The 8,372-nt window shown below is 42.1% G+C and overlaps 1 pseudogene; it reads left to right on the top strand.

Annotated features, from left to right (window-relative positions):
- The first annotated feature begins 5,747 nt into the window (after positions 1 to 5,747).
- LOC138096928 (zinc finger protein 91-like) overlaps positions 5,748 to 8,372 on the top strand; it is a 112,823-nt pseudogene continuing 110,198 nt past the window's right edge.

Genomic DNA, 8,372 nt, shown 5'->3' with positions numbered 1-8,372 from the left:
CAATAAAACTGAATGGTTTCTTGTGTAAAAGTTGCTGTGTAGTGAATGAAGTGTTAGCCTACCACTTTAAGGTTGCAGGAAAGAATACCTAACAAGAAACTCTTTGGTAGCATAGAAGGGTGACATCTGTAACAATTAGTTTCCTTACTGCCCTTAAGTTTCAAATCATTTGATCATGTATTTCCCATCATTTCTCCATTGTACTTTTTGCCCTCTCTGTAACTGCTGGGACACTGTGACAGTTCCAATAAGAAGGACCATACAGAGTACTGTTGAGAGCTTCCCTGACTGCTCCGTGCTGTTGCTGCCTCAGCTCACCAGCCAGTCCTGTGAGCACCTCCACTAGGTGACCCCCTTCCTTGAGACCAGCAGTCTTACCAAACCCGAGGGTCTACTTCACAGGCCCCCCTTCAGTGACACCCTTACAGCACTCACCAGAATCCTAATCCTTTTGGTCTGAATGGACCAATCCACACTCAGCCTGGGGAGCCCACAGCATTTCACCCAGGTTCTCTTATAAAAACCTGAACCCCAATTACTGCCTCTTTCTCTGTTCAGTTCTATCCTTGACCCCACTCAGAGCTTGCTGAGAATTCTCTCAGGACCTAGAATCATAAACTCACCTGCTTCAGTTGTCCTTTGTCCTTCTATTGAGCTAAGTAAGACTTTTCATGGGCTCGTTTAAGCAAATGTAAATTTAACATTTGTCACAGAAGAATAATTAAAAGCCATGATGGTAAAATTCTGAACTAAGATTTATAAAATCTTACCCTGTTTAATTCTTAGCATAAGTTTTTGTAAGGCTTAAAGGAACTGTTTTCTCATGGCTTTGACATACACTGAATGTAATATATAAATATCTGAAAGTATATATGTTATATAATATATATAACATTTATTTATTGAATACAATAACAATAAATAAATATCTGAAGTATAAATGCTAGCAGTGAGAAAAGGAACATGTGAGTGTATGTATATTAGTACACGTACTTAAATTAGAAATGCTAGATCACAACTGGTCATTTCAGAATTTCAGGTGATTTACTAAAAACTGCAAATCTTACATTTGTCAGTTAATCTAATTTCCTTAAATGTCAGGAAGTTACATTTTGTAAGGAACTTACACATTGTCCTCCCAAGTGACTGCACCAGTTTGTATTCCTTCCAGCCATGTAGGAGTTCCCTGATCTCCAGGCCTCTTTAGCGTTTATGATATTATTAGTGGGCTTTTGCTAGTTGTTATTCTGACTGGCATGAGATGATACATCATTGTAGTTTTGTTTTGCATTTCTTATTTAGCGATGCTGAGCATCTTTCATTTGCCTCTTGCCCATCTAAATGACCAAGTTGCCCCACCCAGGCTCAGCAGTTGTGGCGCAAAGGCTTAGTCTCCCAAAAGTATGTAGAATATTCCTGGACCAACGATGAGGCCCATGTTCCTTGCACTGTCAGGTGGATTCTTAAGTACTGAGTTATTAATCTGTTTTTTCTTTTTTTTTTTTCTTTTGAGATGTATATATATTTTTGGAATATAACTGCTTTACAATGTTGAGTTAGATTCTGCTGTACAACTATATCAATCAGCCCTAAGCATATGTATACCCACTCTCTCTTGAACCTCCCGCCTACAATCTCCATCTCACCCCTCTAGCCATCAGAGAGCACTGAGCTGAGCTCTCTGTGCTATACAGCAGCTTCCTTCTTGCTCCCTATTTTACACATTGTGGTGAATATATGTCAAGGCTATTCTCTCAATTGGTCCCCCTCTCATTCTCCCACTGTGTCCACAGTTCTAGTCTCTGTATTTGTGAAAATATTGTATTAACATACATATTGACTCATTGGAAAAGACTTTGATGCTGGGAGGGATTGGGGGCAGGAGAAGAAGGGGACGACAGAGAATGAGATGGCTGGATGGCATCACGGACTTGATGGACGTGAGTCTGAGTGAACTCCGGGTGTTGGTGATGGACAGGGAGGCCTGGCGTGCTGCGATTCATGGGGTCGCAAAGAGTCGGACACGATTGAGTGACTGAACTGAACTGATATGGAATCTAGAAAATGTTATTGGTGAACCTATTTAATGAGCAGGACTAGAAGTGCAGGTGTAGACATTAAACTTTTTTATATTAAGCTTTCAAGGCGTAGAATACATGGACGATCATTCCATGCATTTTGCTATGTGAAGGAAGCCCATCTGAAAATGCTACAAAAAGTAGGATTTTTACAACATGGCATTTTGGTGTAGGTAAATGTTCTTATGTGCTCAGTTGTGTCTGAGTCTTTGGGACCCAATGGACTGTAGCCTGCCAGGTACCTCTGTCCATGAGATCTCCCAGGAAAGAACACTGGAGTGGGTGGTCATTTCTTTTTCCAGGGAACTTCCTTACCCACGGATGAATGCACATCACTCGGGTCACCTGCATTGGCAGGTGGGTTCTTTACCACAGAGCCATTTGAGAACATAGTCGGAAATGTAGAAGAGATTAAAATGGTCAGTGGTTGCCATGGGTTGCAAAGGAGGGGTTATTAATATCCTGAGTTCAGGACCATGAAATCATTGTGTTAAACTGTTTAAATGGACACAAGTTATTATACATTTGCCCAGACCCATAGAGTCAGTCAGTTCAGTTGCTCAGTCATGTTTGACTCTTTGCGACCCCATGGACCGCAGCATACCAGGCCTCCCTATCTATCACCAACTCCCGGAGTTCACTCAAACTCACGTCCATTGAGTCAGTGATGCCATCCAACCATCTCATCCTCTGTCATCCCCTTCTCCTCCCACCTTCAATCTTTCCCAGTATCAGCATCTTTTCCAATAACTCAGCTCCTCACATCAGGTGGCCAAAGTATTGGAGTTTCAGCTTCAACATCAGTCCTTCCAATGAATATTCAGGACTGATTTCCTTTAGCATGGACTGGTTGGATCTCCTTGCAGTCCAGGGGACTCTCAAGAGTCTTCTCCAACACCACAGCTCAAAAGCATCAATTCTTCGGTGCTCAGCTTTCCTTATAGTCCAACTCTTACATCCATATATGACTACTGGAAAAATCATAGCTATGACGAGATGGACCTTTGTTGACAAAGTAATATCTCTGCTTTTAAATATGCTGTCTAGGTTGGTCATAACTTTCCTTCCAAAGAGTAAGCATCTTTTAATTTCATGGCTGCACTCACCATCTGCAGTGATTTTGGACTCCCCAAAAATAAAGTCTGTCACTGTTTCCACTGTTTCCCCATCTATTTCCCATGAAGTGATGGGACCAGATGCCATGATCTTCGTTTTCTGAATGTTGAGCTTTAAGCCAACTTTTTCATTATCCTCTTTCACTTTTATCAGGAGGATCTTTAGTTCTTCACTTTCTACCATAAGTGTGGTATCATCTGCATATTGAGGTTACTGATATTTCTCCCGGCAATCTTGATTCCAGTTTGTGCTTCATCCAGCCCACCGTTTCTCATGATGTACTTTGCATAGAAGTTGAATAAGGACAGTGACAATAGACAGCCTTGACATACTCCCTCCTTTTTCCTATTTGAAACCTGTCTGTTGTTCCATGTCCAGTTCTAACTGTTGATTCCTGACCTGCATACAGATTTCTCAAGAGGCAGGTCAGGTGGTCTGGTATTCCCATCTCTTTCAGAATTTTCCACAGTTTATTGTGATCCACACAGTCAAAGGCTTTGGCATAGTCAATAAAGCAAAAATAGATGTTTCTTTGGAATGCTCTTGCTTTCTCAATCCAGTGGATGTTGGCAATTTGATCTCTGGTTCCTCTGCCTTTTCTAAATCCAGCTCGAACATCTGGAAGTTCACGATTCGCGTATTGCTGAAGCCTGGCTTGGAGAATTTTGAGCATTACTTTGCTAGAGTGTGAGATGAGTTCAATTCTGTGGTAGTCTGAGCATTCTTTGGCATTGCCTTTCTTAGGGATTGCAATGAAAACTGACCTTTTCCCGTCCTGAGTCCACTGCTGAGTTTTCCAAATTTGCTGGCATATTGAGTGCAGCACTTTCACAGCATCATCTTTCAGGATTTGAAATAGCTCAACTGGAATTCCATCACCTCCACTAGCTTTGTTCGTAGTGATGCTTTCTAAGGCCCACTTGACTTCACATTCCAGGATATCTGTACACATCCCTAAAAGAGAAACCTAAGGTGAAACGAGAAACTTTACTTAATGTCTATGTAGATTCATCAGTGCTAACAAATGTGCCTTCAGATGGGGAAAGATAAGTAGGGAGATTGTCTATGTGTGGGAACAAGATGTATATGGGAAATCTCTGTACCTTACTCTCATTTCTGCTGTGAAACTGAATCATCTAAGATATTGGTACTGGTACATGCACACTAAATATTTTTTAGAATATATACTATTAGAAAAATGGATATGCTCCTATATTTAATTTTCCCTTAGTCAGTTATCCTTTAAAGATGTGAAAAAATAGAACTCTTTAAAAAGAGCAGAGAACAAACTATAGTAGATGATTCATAAACCTAGAAATACAACCATGAAGTAGTGCAGCAACATTTTTATGTGTTGAAAGTGAAAATGAAGTCGCTCAGTCGTGTCTGCCTCTTTGCAACCCTACTGACTATAGCCTGCTAGTCTCCTCTGTCCATCGATTTTCCAGGCAAGAATACTGGAGAGGGTTGCCATTTTCTTCTTCAGGGGATCTTCCTGACCCAGGGATCAAACTTGGGTCTCCCACACTGCAGGCAGACTCTTTACCATCTGAGCCACCAGAGAATCCCTTTCATGTATTAATTTATGGGTAAGTTCACTTATGACCTAACACTGATCCTTATTTCTTTGGTTGGTCATGAGATAGCTTTTAGGGCATCATTTTCAAAGGCATATGTCCCTGCACATACACACTGTTAACCCAATGTCCACTGCTGCCCCTGGTTTATTTTTAAAGAAAGCTGTGATGGAAACACCTCCAGGCCCCTGCTCTGAAGTAGGAGGCCCCCTACCTGCAGAGAGGTGTTCACAGTGCAAAGCATTTTGTGAAAACCTGTGTCCCCAGTTTAGAGAGGGAATTAAAAACAACTGCAAAAAACAACAACAAAAAAAACCTAAGGACTCGGGCCATCTTTGGTAGAATTCTGAGAGCAAAGCCTTGCAGGAACCCAGGGCCCCCAGGTGACACTCACCCTTCCCCTCCCCTCCCCCAAGGGCACAGGCATAGGCCACACCATTCCAGAGAGAGCCCCTCCCCAGGATCAGGCTGACAGTCTTTGTTTGGAGAAAATCCCGCTCTCAACCCTCGCTCCAGAGCTCTAGGGCAGGCAGAGGTGAGGGCTCCAGCTCAGGGCTCCTGGAAGCCCATCTTCCTGCTGCATTGTTCAAAAACCCTCAGAGGCAGAGTCAAGTAGCCGAGAAGTGGGGCCCATTGTCTCTTGTGAATTGTTCTGGGGCCTGCTCTCTCTAATGCGAAAAGAAAGAGAACTCTCGGGGTGGTCTGCAAAGAGAGTGGGGAAAGTGAGCACCAAACCAAGGGTGTGATTAGCATATCAGCTTAATCTTGATTACCAACTACAGCTCAGGGTCAGAGGAAGTCAGAAAAGAGCTCAGAAAAGGGAGAGAGAAACAAGACCTTCTCTTCTTTTTCACTGCAGCAGTTGAAGGTGAAAGAGCTGTGTGGATGCCTCTAAAGGTATTTTCTCTGCATGTATGCGAGTTTGGGACATAATATCCCCACAGAAGACTCAGGGTAGGAGGAAGAAGAGGAGGAAATGGCAGCTTTTCAGGTAAATGTCCTGTCCCATGTCTGGGGCTGTGTCTGCTTTTCCTCCTGAAACAGCTGGATTGAGAAGCTGCAAACCTTTACTTCTCCGATTCCAGTTTTTCTCCCTGGGGGTTTGTTGTTATCAACTTTTTCTTTTTTCTTTTTTTCTTATAATAGTGAAGACTGGCTCTTTAGACTGCTTCTCCCTTGTGTCCCACAGCCTTTTCTTCATTCTATCCTGGCTTTCTACAGACCATGATGAATTCTCAACATGAATTAGTGACTTTCAACTGGTGAATACGGATATCTGAGATTCCCATCGGAATGTGGTTCAGTGTTGGGGTCCTAGGAAAGTAGGGGAAATGCCGTGATGAGTTTACATGTGGATGCAATTCAGTTCTTTAGAACAGGAGTAAAAAATGCCCGTATAAGTAGAATGAACTCAGCAGTCCAGAATTTTTCAGAAAATTTTCAGAAATGAAAAATGTACCAGAGACTATCCTCTGTATCAATAAAAAAAACTCGCTATAATGTACTATTAGTACTATTAATGTGTTATTAGTTTGCAGATCATGGGAGGTATATATGCAGTGGAATTTGCATAAAACTGATATTTTTCATAATATATTGAGATCATGGTTTTCATAATATTGCTAAAATACCTGACAGTGATAACGCATTTTCCCATGTACTTCTTACCCCATGACCTCAAATGTTCACCCATTCAGGTGCTTCTATGAGATTCCAGTGCACTTTTTTTTTTTTTTTTTCTGTCTTCAAAAAGGGTCCTGGAAAGAAAATCTGAGGGATATGCATAACTACCACAGTTAATGGGGAAACTCTTTATCATCTTAGTTTCTCTTTGCTTTGAACAATGAACACTGTTGGCTAAAACAGATGCACAACTTGAGAATTGTGAGTTAAATTTTATTTACAGCAAAATGCGGACAGCAGCCCAGGAGACAGCACCTCAGATAACTCTGAGAGACTGCTCCAAGCAGCGGTAGGGGAAAGTCGGTGTATAAGATTTTAGTGAACCGAGAGTTCAGTGCAGTCAAGCGCTAACTTGACAAAAGCATTTCTTCCAGTCATGAGGAGCTGATGTCACCGTTCAGTGATTTAGTGCTGATTCCCTGGTGGCTCAGACGGTAGTGTTTGCCTGCAATGCAGAAGACCCGGGTTCAATCCCTGGGTCAAGAAGATCCCCTGGAGAAGGAAATGGCAATCCACTCCAGTACTCTTGCCTGGAAAATTCCATGGATGGAGGAGCCTGGTGGGCTATAATCCATGGGGTCGCAGAGTCAGACACGACTGAGCGACTTCACTTTCTTTCTTCTTCTAGATATGAAGGGGCTTCCCTGATAGCTCAGATGGTAAAGAATCTGCCTGCAATGCCTTGGTTTGATCCATGGGTTGGGAAGATCTCCTTGAGGAGGGCATGGCAACCCACTCTGGTGTTCTTGCCTGGAGAATCTCCACAGACAGAGTACAATGAAGTGACTAAGCCCAGCACACACAGATAGGAAGAGATGCAAGGACTGGGATCATGAAATCAGTTCCTGAAAATATCTAGCTCTCTAAAGACCTGTTCCACCAGATTCTGTGGACCACAGAGTGCCTCAATGCAACCTGAACTCCCTCAGGGGATTGAAGTCAACACTTGCAGCTCCATAGGGCTCATTCTCCCCAGAGGCAGATGGCAAATGCCCTTGTTCACTTGCTGGCAATGCTCTTGGCAAGAGCCAGTTTGTAGTTGACAACACTCACCTGTGTTTAGTAGAGATGCTGGGTTTGGGGAGTGGGGGTTTTCATCACTCAAGCCCTAGTCTGATCATTTCCAGTACACTCCATGCTCACATCACAGACATAGTTTTATCCTATTTCTGTATTTTCCAAAATGTTTACAAGAATCATATTAGTGCTAATCTATCTATGTTCAATAGTGTTAAGTTCCCTCCCCTCCCCCCTTCCCCGGCCCCTGTCAAGTTTTAAAATATAGTTCAGTGCAAATGATACAGACTTTCAGGAAATTAAAAAATTCAGAACCAGAGCTCCACTTTATTTTATATTGTTGTATGTAGTCTGTTTTAAAAAATTAAAATAATATCATCCTGAAATATTTATGTACATTTTTAATCAGTTAGAAATTATCCTGATGTTATTGACATGACAGTTTTTCTCTATTACTGTTACTGAGTATAGAGTCTATTGTAGTATATGTCTGTATGCATAAACATGTTAACATGATTACATCGATTTTTTTTCTTGTTTTTTGTTTTGTTTTGTTTTGTTTTTTAAGAGTCGTTGGAGAAGGGAATGGCTACCCATTCCAGTATTCTTGCCTGGAGAATCCCATGGACAGAGGAGCCTGGCAGGCTACAGTCCCTGGGGTCCCAAAGAGTAGGAAACAACTGAGTGACAAACACTTTTCCTGTTTGTAGTATTATTTACAAATACAGAAATTTCTATTAACTTTCGTTAGAGTTGTCTCTGTATATTTGTCTGGGTTTTATTAAAGTCTAGGAATGGCAACCCACTCCAGTATTCTTGCCTGGAGAATCCCAGGGACGGGGGAGCCTGGTGGGCTGCCGTCTATGGGGTCACAGAGTTGGACACGACTGAAGCGACTTAG

This window comes from Capricornis sumatraensis, chromosome 20 (genome assembly GCF_032405125.1).
Source record: "Capricornis sumatraensis isolate serow.1 chromosome 20, serow.2, whole genome shotgun sequence".
NCBI classification, from domain to species: domain Eukaryota; kingdom Metazoa; phylum Chordata; class Mammalia; order Artiodactyla; family Bovidae; genus Capricornis; species Capricornis sumatraensis.
This window is presented reverse-complemented; position numbering and strand designations above follow the sequence as displayed.